This window comes from Equus quagga, chromosome 5, assembly GCF_021613505.1.
Source record: "Equus quagga isolate Etosha38 chromosome 5, UCLA_HA_Equagga_1.0, whole genome shotgun sequence".
NCBI lineage: Eukaryota > Metazoa > Chordata > Mammalia > Perissodactyla > Equidae > Equus > Equus quagga.
In genome coordinates this window covers 54396032-54415162 of record NC_060271.1, presented here as the reverse complement: position 1 = coordinate 54415162, position 19131 = coordinate 54396032, and positions in this window count along the sequence as shown.

Below are 19131 nucleotides of genomic sequence, written 5' to 3'. Positions count from 1 at the left end.
TTCCCTGATGATTAGTGATGTTGAACATCTTTTGATGTATTTATTGGCCATCTGTATATCTTCGTTGGAAAAATGTCTGTTCATATCCTCTGCCCATTTTTCAATCAGGCTATTAGATGTTTTTGTTGTTCAGTTGTGTGAGTTCCTTATATATTATGCTGATTAACCCCTTATCGGATATATGATTTTCAAATATTCAAATATTTTCTCCCAATTGGTGGGTTGTCCCTTTGTTTTGATTCTGGTTTCTTCTGCCTTGCAGAAGCTCTTTAGTCTGATGAAGTCCCACATGTTTATTTTTTCTTTCGTTTCCCTTGTCTGAGAAGACATGGTATTCGAAAAGATCCTTTTAAGTTGGATGTCAAAGAGTGTAATACCTATATTATCTTCCAGGAATTTTATGGTTTCAGGACTTGTCTTCAAATTTTTGATCCATTTTGAGTTTATTTTTGTGTATGACATGAGGTAATGGTCTACTTTCATTCTTTTGCATGTGGCTGTCCAGTTTTCCCAAAACCATTTATTGAAGAGGCTATCTTTTCTCCATTGTATGTTCTTGGCACTTTTGTCAAAGATTAGCTGTCCGTAGATGTGTGGTTTTATTTCCAGGCTTTCAGTTCTGTTCCATTGATCTGTGTGTCTGTTTTTGTACCAGTGCCATGCCGTTTTGATCACTGTGGCTTTGTAGTACATTTTGAAGTCAGAGATTGTGATGCCTCCAACTGTGTTCATTTTTCTCAGTACTGCTTTAGCAATTTAGGGTCTTTTGTTGCCCCATATGAATTTTAGGATTCTTCGTTCTCTTTCTGTGAAGAATGTCATTGGGATTCTGATTGGGATTGCATTGAATCTGTAGATTGCTTTGGGTAGTATGGACATATTTAACTATATTATTCTTCCAATCCATGAGCATGGAATCTCTTTTGATCTCTTTATGTCATCATCTATTTCTTTCAATAATGTCTTGTAGTTTTCATTGTGTAAGTCCTTCACTTCCTTGGTTAAATTTATTCCTAGGTACTTTACTCTTTTTGTTGTGATTATAAATGGAATTATATTGTTGAGTTCTCTTTCTGTAAGTTTGTTATTAGAGTATAAAAATGTAGCTGATTTTTGTAAGTTGATTTTATACCCTGCAACTTTACTATAGTTGTTAATTATTTATAATAGTTTTCTGATGGATTCTTTAAGGTTTTCTATATATAAAATCATGTTGTCTGCAAACATCAAGAGTTTCACTTCTTCACTCCCTATTTGGATTCCTTTTATTCCTTTCTCTTGCCTAATTGCTATGGCCAAAACCTCCAGTATTATGTCAAATAAAAGTGGTGATAATGGGCATCCTTGTCTTGTTCCCGTTCTCAGAGGGATGGCGTTCAGTTTTTCCCCATTGAGTATGATGTTGGCTGTGGGTATGTCATATATGGTCTTTATTATGTTGAGGTAATTTCCTTCTATCCCCATTTTCTTAAGAGATTTTATCATAAATGGCTGTTGGATCTTGTCAAATTCTTTCTCAGCATCTGTTGAGATGATCATGTGGTTTTTATTCCTCATTTTGTTAAGGTGTGTAACATTGATTGATTTGTGGATGTTGAACCATCCCTGTGTCCCTGGTATAAATCCCGCTTGATCATGATGTATGATCTTTTTTATGTATTGCTGAATTCGCGTTGGCAATATTTTATTGAAGATTTTTGCATCCATGTGTTCATCAGCAATATTGGCCTGTAGTTTTCATTTTTTGTGTTGTCCTTGTCAGGCTTTGATATCAGGGTAATGTTGGCCTCATAGAATGTGTCAGGAAACATTCCATCCTCCCTAATTTTTTGGAATAGCTTGAGAAGGACAGGTATTAAATCCTCTCTGAATGTTTGGTAGAATTCCCCAGGGAAGCTGTCTGGTCCTGGGCTTTTATTCTTTGGGATGCTTTTGATTGCCATTTCAATCTCTTTACCTTGTGGTTGGTCTATTCAGATTATCTGTTTCTTCTTGATTCAGCTTTGGGAGGTTACAAGAGTCTAAGGATTTATCCATTTCCTCTAGATTGTCCATTTTCTTGGCATATAGTTTTTCATAGTATTCTCTTATAATCCATTGTTTTCTGTGGTATCCATTGTTATTTCTCCTCTTTCATTTCTAATTTTGTTTATCTGAGCTTTCTCTCTTCTTTTTCTTTGTAAGTCTGGTTAAGGATTTGTCAATTTTATTTATCTTATCAAAGAACAAGCTCTCTGTTTCATTGATCCTTTCTACTGCCATTTTTGTTTCAATAGCATTTATTTCTGCTCTGATTTTTATTATTTCTCTCCTTCTGCTGACTGTGGGCTTAGTTTGTTCTTCTTTTTCTAATTCAGTTAGGTGTAGTTTGAGACTGCTTATTTGCAATTTTTCTTGTTTGTTAAAGTGAGCCTGTATTGTGGTGAATTTCCCTCTTCATACGGCTTTTGCTGCATCCCATATGAGTTGGTATGGTATGTTTTCATTTTCATTTGTCTCCAGATATTTTTTGATTTCTCCTTTAGTTTCTTCAATGATCCATTGCTTGTTCAATAGCATGTTGTTTAATTGCTACATCTTTGTCCCTTTCTCAGCTTTTTTCTTGTAATTAATTTCTAGCTTTATAGCATCGTGATCGGAAAAGATGATTGTTATTATTTTAAACTTGTTAAATTTATTGAGGCTTGCCTTATTTCACAACATATGGTCTATCCCTGAGAATGTTCTGTGCCCACTAGAGAAGACTGGTACTCTGCTGTTTTTGGATGGAGTGTTCTATATACGTCTATTAAGTCCAAATGGTCTAGCTTTTCATTCCACTGTTTTCTTGTTGATTCTCTGTCTGGATGATCTATCCATTGATGTGAGTGGAGTGTTGAGGTCCCCTATTATTATTGTGTTATTATTAATATCTTCTTTTACGTTTGTTAATAGTTGCTGTATGTACTTTGGTGTTCCTGTGTTGGGTGCATAGATATTTATGTGTTATTTCTTCTTGATGGAGTGTCCCTTTGATTATTATATGCTGCCCCTCTTTGTCTCTCTTTACTTGTCTCATCTTGAAGTCGACTTTGCCCAAGTATTGTGACACCTGCTTTCTTTTGTTTGCCATTAGCTTAGAGTATCATCTTCCATCCCTTCACTCTGAGCCTGTGTTTGTCATGGGAGCTGAGATGAGTTTCCTGTAGGCGGCACATCGTTGGGTCTTGTTCTTTAATCCATCTCACCACTCTATGTCTTTTTATTGGAGAATTCAAACCATTAATGTTTAGGGTGATTATCGATATATGAGGTCTTAATGCTGCCATTTTATCACTCATTTTCCAGTTCTCCTGCATTTCCTTTGTTTCTTGTCCTGTATATTTTGGTCTACCAATGGAGTGATGTAGTTTTTTATGATGTGTTTCTTTGTTTTCTCCTTATTTATTACTTGTGTCTCTGTTCTGCTTTTTTGTTTAGTGGTTCCCATGATGTTTGTATTAAAAATCTCGTGGATACAATAGTCCATTTTCTGATGGCCTCTTATTTCTTTAGACTAAACTGACTCAGCCCCTTTCCTCTTCCCCTCCTAAGTTGTTTTTCTCACATCTTATTCCATCTTGTGTTGTGAGTTTATGGTTAAAATGGAGAGATTATCTTTGTTTTTTATATTTTCCTTCCCTTTCTCTTTAATGCTATACTTGAGTATTTCCTAGCCTGTTCTGATTCTGTCTACCTACTTATTCCTTGACTGCATGCTTTGTAACCCCTTTCTCCCTTCTTTTGTTTCAAGTATGAGGGCCTTCTTGAAGATTTCTTGTAGGGGACATTTCATGGCTTTGAACTCTCTTAGCTTTTGTTTGTCTGGGAAAATTTTTTTCTCCATCATATGTGAAGGATATTTTTGCTGGATAGAGTATTTTTGCCTGAAAGTTTTTGTCCTTCAAAGATTTGAATATGTCATTCCAGTCTCTCCTAGCCTGTAAGGTTTCTTCAGAGAAATCCACTGAAAGCCTGATTTGAGTTCCTTTGTAAGTTATTTTCTTCTGCCTTGCTGCCCTTACTATGCTTTCTTTACCATTCACTTTTACTGGTTTCACTACTGTATGCCTTTTTACATTACATTTTTACAAAAAGTAGGTCTTTTTACATTGACATATTTAGGAGATCTGATAGACTCTTCCACATGGATTTCCATCTTCTTCCCTAGGTTTGGGAAGTTCTCTGCTATTATTTCTTTGAGCATGCTTTTTCCTCCATTCTCCTTCTCTTCTCCTTCTTGAATACCTATAATTCTTACATTGCATTTCCTAATTGAGTTGGATATTTCTTGTAGAGTTTCTTCATTTCTTTTTAGTCTTAATTCTCTCTCCTTCTCTATGTGGAGCATTTCAACATGTCTATCTTTGATTATGTTGATATGCTGCTCTATGATGTCCACTTGAGCATTCAGGGAATCCATATTTTGTTTTATTTCTTTCATTGTGTCTTTCACCTCTGATTGATTTTTCTTTATAGTTTCAATCTCTTTTGGGAAGTAGCTCCGATACTCATTGAATTGTTTCTCTACATTCTTTTAACTTGTTGAGTTTTTTGATGATAGTTATTTTGAATTCTTTGTGATTTAGGTTACATATTTCTCTGTCCTCAGGGCTAATTTCTGGGTACTTGTCATTTTCTCTCTGGTCTGGAAATTTACTATAATGTTTGATATTGCTATAGGGCACTGCTCTGTTTTTTAATATCCTGGTATTATTTGGTTGCATTTATCACCTATGACCACTGAGTAGAGGTCAAGAGCCGTGTATTCTGAGCCCTCTGCCTTCTGTGGAGATCCCAGGCACTAGAGCTGGTGCTGGGTGGGTGGGGGAGGGGCGCTTTCTCCTGCATGCTCTCAGGGTTTTCTCGCTCTGTCCTCAATATCTATGCTCCTGGGGTGTTGGCTTGATGAGGTCACCCCCTGTGAAACCTTTTACCCCTGGTAGAGGGTTTCCCTCTAGGCTGCAAGGACCCTCAGGGATCCGTGGTGTTCCTGCTAACGAAGCTCCCATTCCCAGTTTCTTCCTTTTTGGAGACCTCCTGCGGTCCCAGATCGCAGTCTTTAGAGGAGGGAGTGAAGCTTTTTCTTACCCTATTACACCTCCTCTCAGTGGGGCTCCAGTCTCTCTGTCTTCCATCCTATGGCTGTGTGGGTCTCTCAGACATTTTTGTGTTGTGTTTGGATGTCCTCTGTTGGAGTATGAATGTCTTTTTTATTATACGGTGGAGGGGAGAGATTACTGGGAAAGCATACTCCACCATGATGCTGATGTTGCTCCTACAATTCAATATGTTTGAATAACAATTTAATATATATATTTCTTCCCTTCTTACACAAAAGTAAGACAGACATACTGTATAAAATTGTCTATTTCTTGCTTGTTTTACTTCAGAATATATTCTGCAAATAACTCCATGTCAGTATATGGAAATCTCCCCATTCTTTTTTTATAGCTGTATAGTATTCCCCTGTGTAAATATACCATAGTTTATTCAACCAACTCTGTTGATGGACTTTTGAATTTATAATCTTTTGTTAATAAAAATAATGCCACACTTAGGAAAATTGTATCTTTTTTCCATTTTATTTTTGCAGGTGTATTTTGGGGATTGAATCCTAGAAGCAGGATCACTGACTCAAAGACTAAGTGCATGTTTAATGCTGTTAGACATTGCCAAATTCTGCTCCACAGGGGCTGTACCACTTTGCATTTTTGTGAGTAATATAGGGGATATAAGCATTCCTCTCAGCCTTGCCATCAGAGTCAATTACCCACCTATTCTCTGTCACTATAGTTATGGTTCTTTTATTACAAATGAAGTTGAGTATGCAGAGTTCAAGGATCATTTGTATTAATTATTCTTTGACTCATCTTCTCATACCTCTTACTATTTTCCCAGTGAGTTTTTGGCCTCTTTCTTATCCATTTTAGCAGCTTTTTAATATATTAAGGATATTAATATTTTTTTATTCCAGTATTTTATCACTATCTTTTGATTTTTTTTTGGGGGGAAGGGGTTTGTAAAATGTTTCATTACTATTCATAAGTGAGATTGTTTGGCAGTGTTCCTTGTTTTGCAATCCATATCAGATTTTGTACCATTCTTGATTTTTGTTATAGTCAACCCATTTATAAATGAACATTTTCCTTCTTTTCCTATCTTCTGAAATACATTAAGCAATATTAGATCTAAGCAGTCTTTACAGGTTTGGTAAAATTTCCATAAGAAATCATCTGAGCTTATTGTAAGTTTCTTGCTTTTTCGTTTTTCTTCTTTCCATGGATATCGGTCAGATTAGACTTACTGTTTATCCTATGATTGTTTTGATAAATTATAGTTTTCCCAGAAAGTTATCTCTTTCATCTAGGTTTTCAAATCCATTTGAAAAGATTTGTCCAAATAGCTTATTTAATTTTATTTTTAAAAATTTCATTTGTTTAAAATATTATTTCCTGCTTGACATTTTGTACTTTGTGTATTTGTGCATTTGTGCTTTCTCTCCTGTGTGGATTAAGGTAGCTAGGTGTTTGGCTGATTCATTGATATTTCAAAGAACCAGCATTTGATTTCATTCATTAGCTGTCCTAGGTTTTTAATAATTTCTCAGTAATTACTTTATCTTTTATTTCTTTCTGCTTTACTTTGATTTATTTTGTTCTTTTACTAGATTTTTCAAGTGAAAAGCTTGTTCTATTTCTTATCATTTTGATTTTTCTAGATATCCAATGCTCTAGACTTTCCTCTGAGTCCTCTCTTACTTATGGCCCACAGACTATAATGTGACATATTTTGTTATCATTATTTTCTACTTGATCATCAGTTTTTATTTGCACTTCCTCTTTAATCTGAGAGTTGTTTAATAGTGAGTTTATTTTTATTATCTTTTTAGTTTCCAGGTAGATAGAAGTATGTACGTGCATGTGTGCACGTATTGGGTATTGTTACTGATTTCTAGTTTTACAGCATTACTATCAGGGTATGCTATCTGTGTGATTTTTATTTTTCAGACTTTATTGAAAATTTATGGTGGTTAGACAGTTTAATTTCATGAATGCTCCCTGTGCACCTGAAAAGAAAGTATGTTCCCCTTGTTTTCTACCAGAATTCAGAATTTTACATATATGTATGCATATATATGATTTATTTTGTTGATTATAAAGCTTAGCCTACACGGTTTTTTAAGCACTTGAGGTGTGGTTTGTCCACAGTGAGATGTGATATAAGTATAAAATACAAACCAGATTTTGGAGACTTAGAGCAAATAAAAATATCTCACTGATAATTCTTTAAATTGATTACATGTTGAAATTAAAACATTTTGGATATATTATGTTAAGTGAAATTAATTTATATTTTTCACTGTTTTATTTTGGCTTTTAGAATATATAAATTACGTGTATGACTCATATATGCAAGTTCTGTTATATTTCTCTTGGACAGCTGTTCTAAATCCTTCTTAAGTTTTTAGGTCTCTTAGTTCAAAGGCTCCTATGATTAAGGTGTTTTTCTCTATTAATGAATCTCCTGTACTTTCTTCTTTATGAGAAGTGCTGATTTTGCTGTTATTGGACCCTTACATAGTAATATTTGCTGCATCTTCATTGTTATGACCTGTAGTGTTATGGAATGTCATTTCAAGCCTTATTTAGTGGATTTGGCCTGTATTTAACTTGTCTGATATAAAAATCCACAATCCCTGCCCTTTTATGTGATGTAGAGTAGAAGTTTCTTTGTTTGCCAATAGGGACCTTTTTCTTTTATTTGTTTTTAATAGGTGAGTTAATGCTCACGGCTCTCTCTGCCTGGCTGACTTGCCACAAAGGGATCCACAGAACTCTCCTCTTCCCTGAAACCAGGTCTCTGCCTCAAGTCACCCATCCATGAAGCCTTCTCCAGACGATCTATAGCACCGGTTTTACTCTCTATCCTTTCACCCTGCTTGATTTTTCTTTTTGGCACTCATCACCATCTTACACAGTGACTATTAATTATTTAGTATCTGACTTGCCCACTGGCATGTGTGGGACATGAGTGCAGGGACTCTGTTCCTTAGACACTGCTGTTGCTTGCCTAGAGCATACAACAGTGCTTGGCACCTGCTAGAAGCTCAGAATATACATTGAATGGATGATTGCATACCTGAATGAAAGACCAGTGATTTGGGATGCTATTTAAAAAATACAGCTAATACACATTTTCTTTTTTCACTTGGGTAGTCTGACATTGTTTAGGTGATATCTGTTAATTTTGTCTCCATTGGGTTTATGGTACTTTAGGATTTCAGAGATAGGAACTGAGCCAATACTAATCAGGGGAATGAAACCTCTTTAAGAAAAGGGAATTCAACTGAGAGAATTAGTTATAAGCTGGCAGAGTTGTGAGGGGCCATATATAACATTGTATGCATGCTGTACAGGAAAGAGCAAGAGCTGGGAACTGCTGCAACTGATCAGTCCTGGGAAAATGGAAGGAGGTGATGAAACCAACCAAAGGGCCAGGGACACCCAAAGCAAGCTGGGCCCACAGTGGGCAGTTTGGTAGGAGATGGAGCCACAGACAAGTTGTTGCTGCTGCTGCCTGAGGCAGCTTCTGACGTGGACAGAAGTGGAGAGAGTCACCTGGGCTCTCTCTTTTCCCTCCCCCAATCTTCTGCTAGTGCCTCCCATCAGCTGAACCCGTTTTAAAAGCAGCAAGCACAAGAGTCTGTGAACTTGACCTTAGGATTCTCCCCGTGCAGTGATACAGACCATATGAGAGGGAAGGAAAGGGATAGATCTGAGGAGAAACAAGCCAAATGCATCTTACATTTAAGACATAATCCGAGATGCTGGTGTCATTCACTATACAAGGAACTAAAGATCTATCAATGTCTTTATTAGTGGTTTTGCCCAAGTAAATGTAAAATTACTCCCATTTTTCTAGAAAAAAGAAAAAAAAAAAGCAATGGTTGCCAGTTAATTTTTAAAAGATAATTAGATTCATTATTTGGAGTTTTCAATCATGAAGTGTTTTACATATCTACATCTATATCCCTACCTACATATTTTTTTATCTCTATATATCTATACCTCTCTCTGTGCATCAATATTTATCTGATTGCCTTCACATACTGGAACTGAAGCTATTTCAGAGATTCTTTAAAGTATCCCCACTCAAAAGTGCTATATCACCCATGTGTAGGTTCCTAAAAAATTAGCATATCTAAACATTATATAGCCTTCCTATGTACCAGGCATTTGTTTAAATACTTTACATAGGGGCTGGCCCGGTGGTGCAGCTGTTAAAGTCGCAAGTTCTGCTTCTCAGCTGCCCATGGTTAGCTGGTTCGGATCCCGTGTGCGGACACAGCACTGCTGGGCAAGCCATGCTGTGGTAGGCCTCCCATGTATAAAGTAGAGGAAGACGGGCATGGATGTTAGCTCAGGGCCAGTCTTCCTCAGCAAAAAGAGGAAGATTGGCAGTAGTTAGCTCAGGGCTAATCTTCCTAAAAAAAATAATAAGTAAATAAATACATATATTAATTCATTTACTGCTTACACCAATCTTCTTAGGCAAGGATTGGTATGGATCCCATTTTATAGACGAGGGTGCTGAGATAGAGTTATTTGACATGCCAGTGACTGTGAAGCTCGTAAGAGGGAGGGCCAGGCTTTGAGCTAAGGCTTTGAACCCATCCCGCTGAATCAAAAGTTGATGATGTAACCACTGTGGAACACTGCCCTTCACTGCTCTAAGCTCTACGAAGGCCAACCCTTTAGATTCAAATGTTCTTCTTTGTTATTATGAGAACATCCATTTTCTGTTACGATTCATTTTACTTTCGTATGAGGCGACATCAGCTTCTTTCAAGAACACGTATTTAAATGGAAGAGGGGAGAGAGATCTAGATGAAAAAAGGATTCTAAGAAAGTAGGGAAAATCCTACCTGTCAATGAAGGAGGCAGGAATAGAGAGAAGGAAAGGAACAGGACGTAGATGCTGCGGGTATTCAAAACGCACCTTAATTGTGAAGTTTACCGCATTATAGCATTGCCCATTTAATATTGTGCTTATGTGAAAACTTTGTGTTTTGTTTCCAAATTGGTTACATAAAAACAAAACCATTTGTGGATACCTGTATTTTAAAAAAATGATAGACACAGACAAATGGCCAGTATCTATTTTTATACTATACTAAAACCATAAATTTATTTGCTGAATAAAAATGGCTCATACTTTTATTTTACTGTAACCAAATAAAATCAACTATTAGGTTACACTATTTCACTTTCAAATAGTTGTTTTGAAATACTATATACTCAGCCGTCTATATTCTTATGTGGTGTGTCCTGAAGTACACAGACCTTAGAGCCCAAAGCACATAAATTATAAAGCTTAAAGGGTCTTCATGATATCTGGCTATTCTTGTTAAGTACAGCTAGCGGGGACCTTCTAACTTGGAAGAAGTAAAAACTAAATACAACCCCTGGTACATAGGAAAAATTCATTAAATGTGGTTTCCTTCCTCTAATTGTCTAGGAAGTTGGATATTCACAATATTAGTAAGTTGGTTCTGCGACATAAGGTGTTATATGACCATGATGTTAATAAGCTGCATTTGCATCAATAGAATTAATAAATATTGTTTGTTTTTTTAAAAAAAGTAAGAAGTTCACATTTTAGATGAAAATGTACATTGATGATCAGCAATAGTGAAAATAATACTGGAGTCAAGTAGCACTAAAGGCTAGAGGAGGAAGGGAAAAGGTAAAAATGAAGAAGTAGAAGGAAGTAGAAAAGATGAAGATTTTAGGATTTTATCCTGTGCGCAAGATGTAGAGTTGTGCCTGTTTAAATGAGTGAATGGTGCCCAGCACATTTTTGGCAATCAGTGCGCGTTTATTAACAGCAATACAACTAACACAGTAATCCAAACATAGTGGGAGAAATAACCAATGGTGAAAAAAAATGAATAGAAAGTAATCCCAAGATGGAATAGCCCCATTCCCCTCAGTCCTCCCTTTTTAAATCTAAAATACTTGACGTAACACAACAAACCAGCAGAGGAAGATGCTGGAAGGTGGAAAGAAGATAGGCTGCATAGGGACCTTCAGACTTGAGGAACAACGTGCAGCAAGTTCCCTGGGTTTCGTATTACTCCCACATATCCTGGATAGGGAGCTATAGGAACTTCCAACAGACACTGACCCAAAAATAGTCCAAGAAGAGCCTGTTCCCCCAGCTGAAGGATGGGGAAGAGGGCAGCTTAGTAATGTAAAGCAATGCTCTCCCTGTATCTCAATCAAACACCAACAACAAATCTGCGCCTGAGTCCACCCAGGCAGGTGAAGCTGACTCTCGTTCCCAGCACTGTTGCCAGGGTCTAGCTGTGAGCTGTCTCCACACCCACCCAGCAGCATGGAGACAACCAGGTGGTGTGAGGAGGGACTTATTCTAAGTAGAACCAGTATTGTCTGACTACTACCCAGGTGATTTCCACTCACTACACTCATTTCCCATTACTTTTATTTAAAGCAGAAAAGGTATAAAAAGGACAATTTGGGAAGGAGGGATGAAGCGGAAGGAGACGTTGAGAACTATGGGGATCTGAAAGGAAAGAAGGGAAGCGTCTTTTTGAAGGTATCACGGAAGCGAAATTTAGATAATCTGATCAACAGCAAAGGAGGCGCCATAAGACTTCTGAGACAGGAAGGAGTTGAAGAGAAGCATGTTTTGTATCATGAGTGCGGAAGGAAGGACTTTCAGGTAAGAGGCAGAACTTGATAATGAGGCAATGGATGATTTCAAGAGATGGGATGATGAGTTGCTCATATGTGCAAGAACCTCCTAAAGGTCATCCAGGACCCTCCTCATCTTCACCCTGCTTTGGTCTTCAAATCCGGCCCCCATCTGAATGGAACTCAGACCAATTCACTAACCATTATTTCTAGAAAACACGTGTTTTTCTTTCAATTTTGGACTCTTCTGAAGAGTAAGTAAAGAATGCTATTATTCAAGGTAAGACTTACAGAGAATAAAATACAGACCTACCTCTAGGAGGTCCATAAAAAATAGTGAGATGATTATAGGAGTGAAGACATTAGAAAACCACTGTGCAGGCTGTAGTGGCCTGAAGAATGAGCCGTCCAAGCTGAAGGCTGAATACAGAAACTGACTTTTGTGCACAACTTGCTGACTGTGTCTGATTCGTGGTTGATATAAGGGTCAAGGAGTCTAATCAAATTTGTGCTATTCTATTATACTCTCAGATGGAGGAGATTCCCTTTGCTGGCATTTGAAATCCATATGGAAGTACACCATCAGCAAATTCTCTTGTCATCTGTCTGCTCTCCTCTCCTGCCTTTGCCCCTAAGTGCCATCGAGGTGGTTTTTCTTTTCCTTTTTTTTTTTTGTTCAGATCTTCTGATGGGGGTTGGGAGGGACACTCTTATTATTGTGAGAAATTATAACCAGCCTCCATCTGCATTCAGAAATCACAAAGGGAAATAAAAAAGCTATGCCCGCATAATCCAGAGGTTGATGAACACAAGGATCCTGAATGCCCTTCCACCCATCAAAAACATTCCAACGCCCAACCTACGATCAAAGTTAAGACCATCCAGCAGTAATGAGTTCAACAGTAAAACTTAATTACTATAGCACTTAGAAGGCCAAGATTCAATTACATTCTATGCTTTTAATTGAAATATAGAATATATCTCAAAAATAAACTTCATATTTTCCCAGGATCAGAATTCTCTTAAGAAAATAAAAGCTCTAGTTTGTAACAAATATGTTTGTTTTTCTTGTCTAATAATTCCCAGCTTAGAGAAGTTAATATCCTTTAAGTAAAGGACTAATATCTTTCCATGGTAATGCCTGTCTTTCTCTTTCTTTCTTACTTTTTTTTTTTTTGACCCATCTGGTTTGTCAGAAAAGTCTCCTACCTCTGATATTTATACAATATCATGCAAATGTCAAAATCTGAATGTCATCTTCAAAGACCCTTTTATGTCAGGCAACCCCTTTATAGGGAAAAAATAAACAATTTTATGTATGCATGCTTGATGCCAGTCCAATTAATAAAAGCCTTTTTTGCTATGCTTGGCTACAAGCAAGTTTCTCTTTTGAAAATGAACAGAGGGAGAATGAGATAAAAGGTCTGTATTGTTTCCTTGCAAATTTTACAGTTTCATTTTTAATTTGTGTTTGGATGTGAGGATCTTGGTGCAGATGGTGTGATAGTCCACAGTATGTTCTGAGAACCTGAAATGATAACAAAGATATGCAAATTGAGAGGGTGCTTTGGATGAAAGCCAAGATATCCAATTTCACAATAGCTGAAAACAAATTGATGTGCCCAGCAAACTACTCAGAGTAGCACTAGGAAATGTAACAGTGCCAAAACAAATTATATTAATGACCTTAGCAGTTTGTTGAATTCTATTGGCCAGCTTAATGTTGGTTACATTTGTCTGCATTGGCACTTCATTTACTGTGCAAAACAACTTTTCTAAAAAAACAAACCAAAACAAAATCAAAAAAACAAAAAAGAAATAAAAAATCAATCTTGATAATTGCAAAAAATATTATCCAATTGTTTTTGCATCTGAGGAAGGTTTAGTGATATTTAATATAGCAAAAAGTGAAAAATGCAAACACCTAAAATTTAAGGAAAAATGTTAGAAGCTTATCATTTTAGGAAAAGAGCATTTTTTACTGCAAATCAAATATAGCTGTCCATAAGACAAGGTTTAAGAAATAGCAAAGTTCACATTACTTCATTGGAAAGTTTAGTCAAAATGACTAAAACATAATGATTTTCAACAATTTCACTTATATCAAGACATATTTTCAATAGATAGTTTGTTAAATTCCACGACTCAGGGTGTAAAATGGATTATTTCAGAAGAAAGGAACAAAGAAAAGAAGTAAATAAAAAACGGAGGGAAGAAAAAATCTATCATAAATATGAAACATCATGATTTTAAAATCTAATTTATAATGTACTTATTCAATTATAAGTATATATACAATCATTTGTGATCGTTTTGTACTTAAACTTAAAAAAATTGATTGGAAAACACTACTTAGAAGTTATTTTTCTATCATGTCTGATTTTGGCAGCCTGTTTAATAATTGTTGAAACCTATTGTTTTGGAGTAAAAATCTGGCAGATGAAAATGATATTTTGATCTTAAATCCTCCTAAAAATATAATTCAAGACTGATGAAGAAGGCTGACTAAAATTAGATATTCACTAATACGGATTTTTTTATGGCAAATGTTCTGCAAACTTGATGCCAAATTTCAAAGTGTTTTTTCTTGGTTAATTAATCTGGCCTTCAATTAAAAATTAAAACACAAACAAACAAGCACACACATAATTGTAGGGGAAGCATGTAAACTTTAGAAATCAAGAAAATGTTTCTACAAGTAGACTGCAACTGTGCTAACTTTTCCATTATTCGCGTTTTTGCAAAATAATTCATGTGTAAAGAGTTTACACCTCCAATCCCTAAAAGCCTAGAGTTTTGCAAAAATTGATTGCACACTTGTTGCTTAGATATTAGTCTGCCAATTGCAAGATCCATGCAAAAAGGTGAATAAAAATCAAGATTATAAAAATATTATGATTTTGGGCTCATTGTGAGAATGAAAAATGTGAGATAACATTATTGACAGCAGAACTCTGCATTTCTCATCTCATCATAATATAGTTAGCAAAAAAAGTATTTTTCAAAAGATCTGCTCCTCATATAGAAGGCAGTGTATGCTCACAGTAGGACAGATAATAATGGAAGGGGGCCAAGACACGGTCAAATGCACGTTACCTAACAGAATTGGCCACTTATGAAAACGAAATATTTATTCAAAAACTAGAAACCCATTCCTAGTTTTAGAATATTATTACTTTTGTCCCAGAATTCTTATGTTTATATTCCTGTTTTTCGTGTATTTTTCTTTAGATTATTTCTGATTTGAAAATTTTAAAAAGAGAAACGATAGGAAATGGAGATCCCTTTTATTCAATGAAGAAACAAACGTTAATAGTGCTTTCCTTCTCATTACACACTGTGTGCCTTTTGATGCTGGTCAAGGTCAACTGGGCCTCTACACAATAATGGAAGTCTGAAAGTTCCAAGTTTAGTTATATAAAGAGCAACAGGTTAGTACATAACTTATCACAAGGTGTGAATACGAATAGCAGAATGCCTTGCAGCGAGCGAGGTGCTGGCGGACTGGGTATGTAATTAGACAGTAGTGTGTCTAAAAAAAAACAGCTCTCCTCATCACGAGAGTAGTTCTGTAGAGAAGTGCTCTTGACGCACGTTAGGCAAATATGAAAAAAGCCTCTGTCTGCAACAAATAACAGCTCTTATTAGCTCTTTAGTCTAAGAAACACCAAAATATAGAGTTTCTCATAAGCCCCCGAGTGACCCCCGGTTTAGGAAAAAAAATGCACTAAAAGGAAGATCTTGGAGCTGTCCATCAATTTCCAAGACACACAGAAATCCTGAGCAGTGAGGCAATGTACTCTCCGTCTTCATGCATAATACATACCAAAGAGGTGAAGTAGTATGTAAAGTGAATTTTAATTGGTTATAATTGTCATTTCATTTAGTAAAGTATTGTCTGGAGACCAGGATATCAATTAGCACTCTATGGACTCTGTTACTTATGAAAATATGCATATAGAGAGACGATGAGCTCAAGCAGTAGATATTCGTTAATTAAGAAAATAGACAGTAAATTAAAGACCTTTAAAGTATCAATTAATTGCTATATAGGTAGATTTTAAGTATCAACTTGGTAAACGCAAAATCACTGTATCTGATCTAAATGAACTAAAAAACCATGTTTTGCCCATGTTTTCTTTCTCAAGGCATTCACTTGTTATGCTGTAAGAAAAATTTCAACATTAAAAAAACAACACCACCAGAGACGTCTGATAATGGTGAAAATATTTTCCTTTAATTTTAAGCCTCGATATGTATGCATTGCATGGAAACATAAGAAAACAATATTAAGTCAAGAGTCTCCCATGAAGATCTCTTTCATATGTCCTTCATTTCCTCAGAGTTAATGGACGTTCAGGCATCAATAAGGTAGAAAAAAAGATGATTGATGTGTCTCGTTTTATTATTAAATTGTTGGTAACCAAGGCAGCTTTTCTTTTTTCCATGGGGATGAAGAGGGACCTGTCCCTTTTTAACCACTTGCTCTGAATGACTTTTATACCCAATATCAGTGAGAAGAGAGGATGAATGTCACCTCTCTTCTCTTCCTCTTCCTGCGATGCCTACTCCCTCCTCTGATTGACAGCTACTAATAACCTTCCTGCCCTAAGTGCCATGGAGACACTTTATTAGGACAAACAGCCAAGGAAATCTAGGAATGGAGCCAAGTCTGCAGTGAGTTATTATCGGGCTTGTATTTATCTCAGCTTTGTAATTTTTTTCAGTGATATGCAAATCCTGAAATAGATCTTCTGCTGTTGAAGGACAGGTCCCTCTGTTAATTGATCCACTGAGATTCACTCTACCCTCTTTTAGCCCTCAGCCAGGGAAACGTGCTACATGAAAGCAGCTCAGAGCCGTACACAGGACACAGAAATTCTCCACGCGCTCCCTCTGCAAGAACTTCCACACCGAAAATGAATTTCTGTTTCATAAAAACAAGCTCCCTTCTCAATATTATCTGCCCAGCAGATCAAACTGATTTGTTTGTTTGTTTATTAGTTTCGCAGGAAATACTCTTTCAAATTATAACCAAATGTGATTTCAGATGGGATTTACATTTTCTGTTGAAATACACAGAACTCACGTATATTGTAAATATATTAAAACTAATTCAGAGAGAATCAACATTTATTTTTTCAGGAGGAGGAAAGAAATGTTGAAAAGACCGTGAAACAGAGAAATCTGTTTTCCTCAGAGCAGCTTCTTCTTTGTAAAGTAAAAATACAGGTGTACACTCCCACACCTTTCCATTCTAAGAACATTTGGTATTTGTTATTTTGTTTCTATATAACCATTCTATATTGTGTGGGTGGATCTACATGCATCTCTCAAGAAGTTTACCAGTACAACATTAATGATGATAATAATAGTAATATGTCTATAGTACATCAAAATTGCTTTGATGGCTTATTCGGCACTTTAAATGTTTATGTGACATGTGAAAGCAGCATCGGAACAAAGACAAATAAAACTTGCGAACTAAATAGCTAAATATTGATCAGTATTCTGCATAGAGTCTGTGGCATTAAAGGAGCTGTGGGCATAGAATCAGGAAGAATTAATTTTGAGACTGAGCTCCACACTATGTTCTGCTTTTTAGTATAAAATACAAGCATGTGTGGAATTGCTCTGTAAAGTATCATTCCAAGATAACATATAAAAAACAATAAAAATTAACCAGTATCATCCTGCTTTACCGTGTGGTAATTTTTCCTAAAGTGTGGTCAGATAAGTTTGGGGAATAGGCGACATATTTGGAGATTCATAGGGCATGTTAGCATATTAAATGCTTTGAGAAGTCTATCAATGACTATACCATCCCACCAAGGATATCCGAAATGAATTTGGGCATGGAATACTTTTATCAAGCATCATCTATGTCCTTAGATCAATAGAGAGCACATCCTATGAATTCAGCACTTGAACATTTAGCAATTTTCCTTAACATGGGAAACTATAAGCATGTTTCTTACATGCAATTGCTTATTTAAGGGCTGTCTTCCCCTCCACACTGAGGCCACAGACATGCTAAAAAAATCCAGTGAGGTCTCACTCGTGTTAGTTCGGAGTATATCTTGAGGCGCGCTCTCTCTCTCTCTCTCTCTCTGTGAAAGAGCTCCTCTCAGCAGGTCTCTCAAGTTTCTATCCCTTGGAGCAGACTTTCTCAAGTGTGTAGGGGGTGATTTTGTCACTCAGGGGATATTTGACAATATCTGAAGACATTTTTGGTTGTCACAGCTTGGGAGGTAGGTGCTACTGGCATCTCATGTGTAGAGACCAGGGACACTGCTATCCTACAATGCCCAGGAGAGCCCCTCACAGCAAAGAAGTCTCCAGGCCAAAATGTCAACAGTGCCGAGGCTGAGAAACCCTGCTCTAGCAAGTCATCTACAGCCTCTCTTGACAGTACTTGCTTGGCAGCAGGCGTCTTTGGGAGGGTCTCTCCATTGGGTGCAGGGTTTTTTCCAGCCCTGACTCCTTGCACTGCTCCCAGGCCCAGCCTGGATCTCCAGCCTCCTGTTGTCTGGAATGTTTAGATTGGGCTGTGCCTGGAACATGTTCTTTCCTGCAGAGTACATGTTCTTCTCTGTAGAGTAAGAAAATTTAGATTTTCTATTTCTAGTCATAACATATATATATACATATATATATACACACACATATATATACACACGTATATATACACACATATATATACACACACATTTTGTTGCTGTTGTTGTTGTTACTGCTATCCAGTCGACTCTAACTCCAAGCAACGCTGTGTACAAGAGAGCAGAACCCTGCCCCCCGTCTTTTGGTGCCAACCTCTCACCTTCCGGTGCCACATCAGACAATGCTCCCCTGATCTCCATAGAGTTTTCATGGCCAATTTTTTTGGAACTGGATGGCCAGGTCCTTCTTCCTAGTCTGTCTATTCTGGAAGCTCCACTGAACACTATCCACCATGGGTGACCCTGCCGGTATTTGAAATATTGGTGGCAGAGCTTTCAACATCACAGCAACATGCCACCATAGTATGACAACTGACAGACAGGTGGTGTGGTTCCCTGACCAGGAACCAAACCTGGACTGCAGTGGTGGGAGCACTAAATCTTAACCACTAGACCGCCAGGGCTGGCTAATTTGTATTTTAATAATGGCTACATGTATCTGTTTTCCAATAATATTTCTCTTTGATTTATAGAAGCTCGAAGTGAATCTCAAACAAACTCATAGAAAAATGGTATCTCTATATCCAGAAATCACTTGATATGTCAAAAGAATACTGGTCACAGTTTAGACTCCCATTCAAAAAGTCATTGGGCAATTCAGGGAAATCCTCAGCCCTCAAATTTACTGTTCATCCATTCTTTCATTCATTCTTCATAATTACTGTTCGTGATAA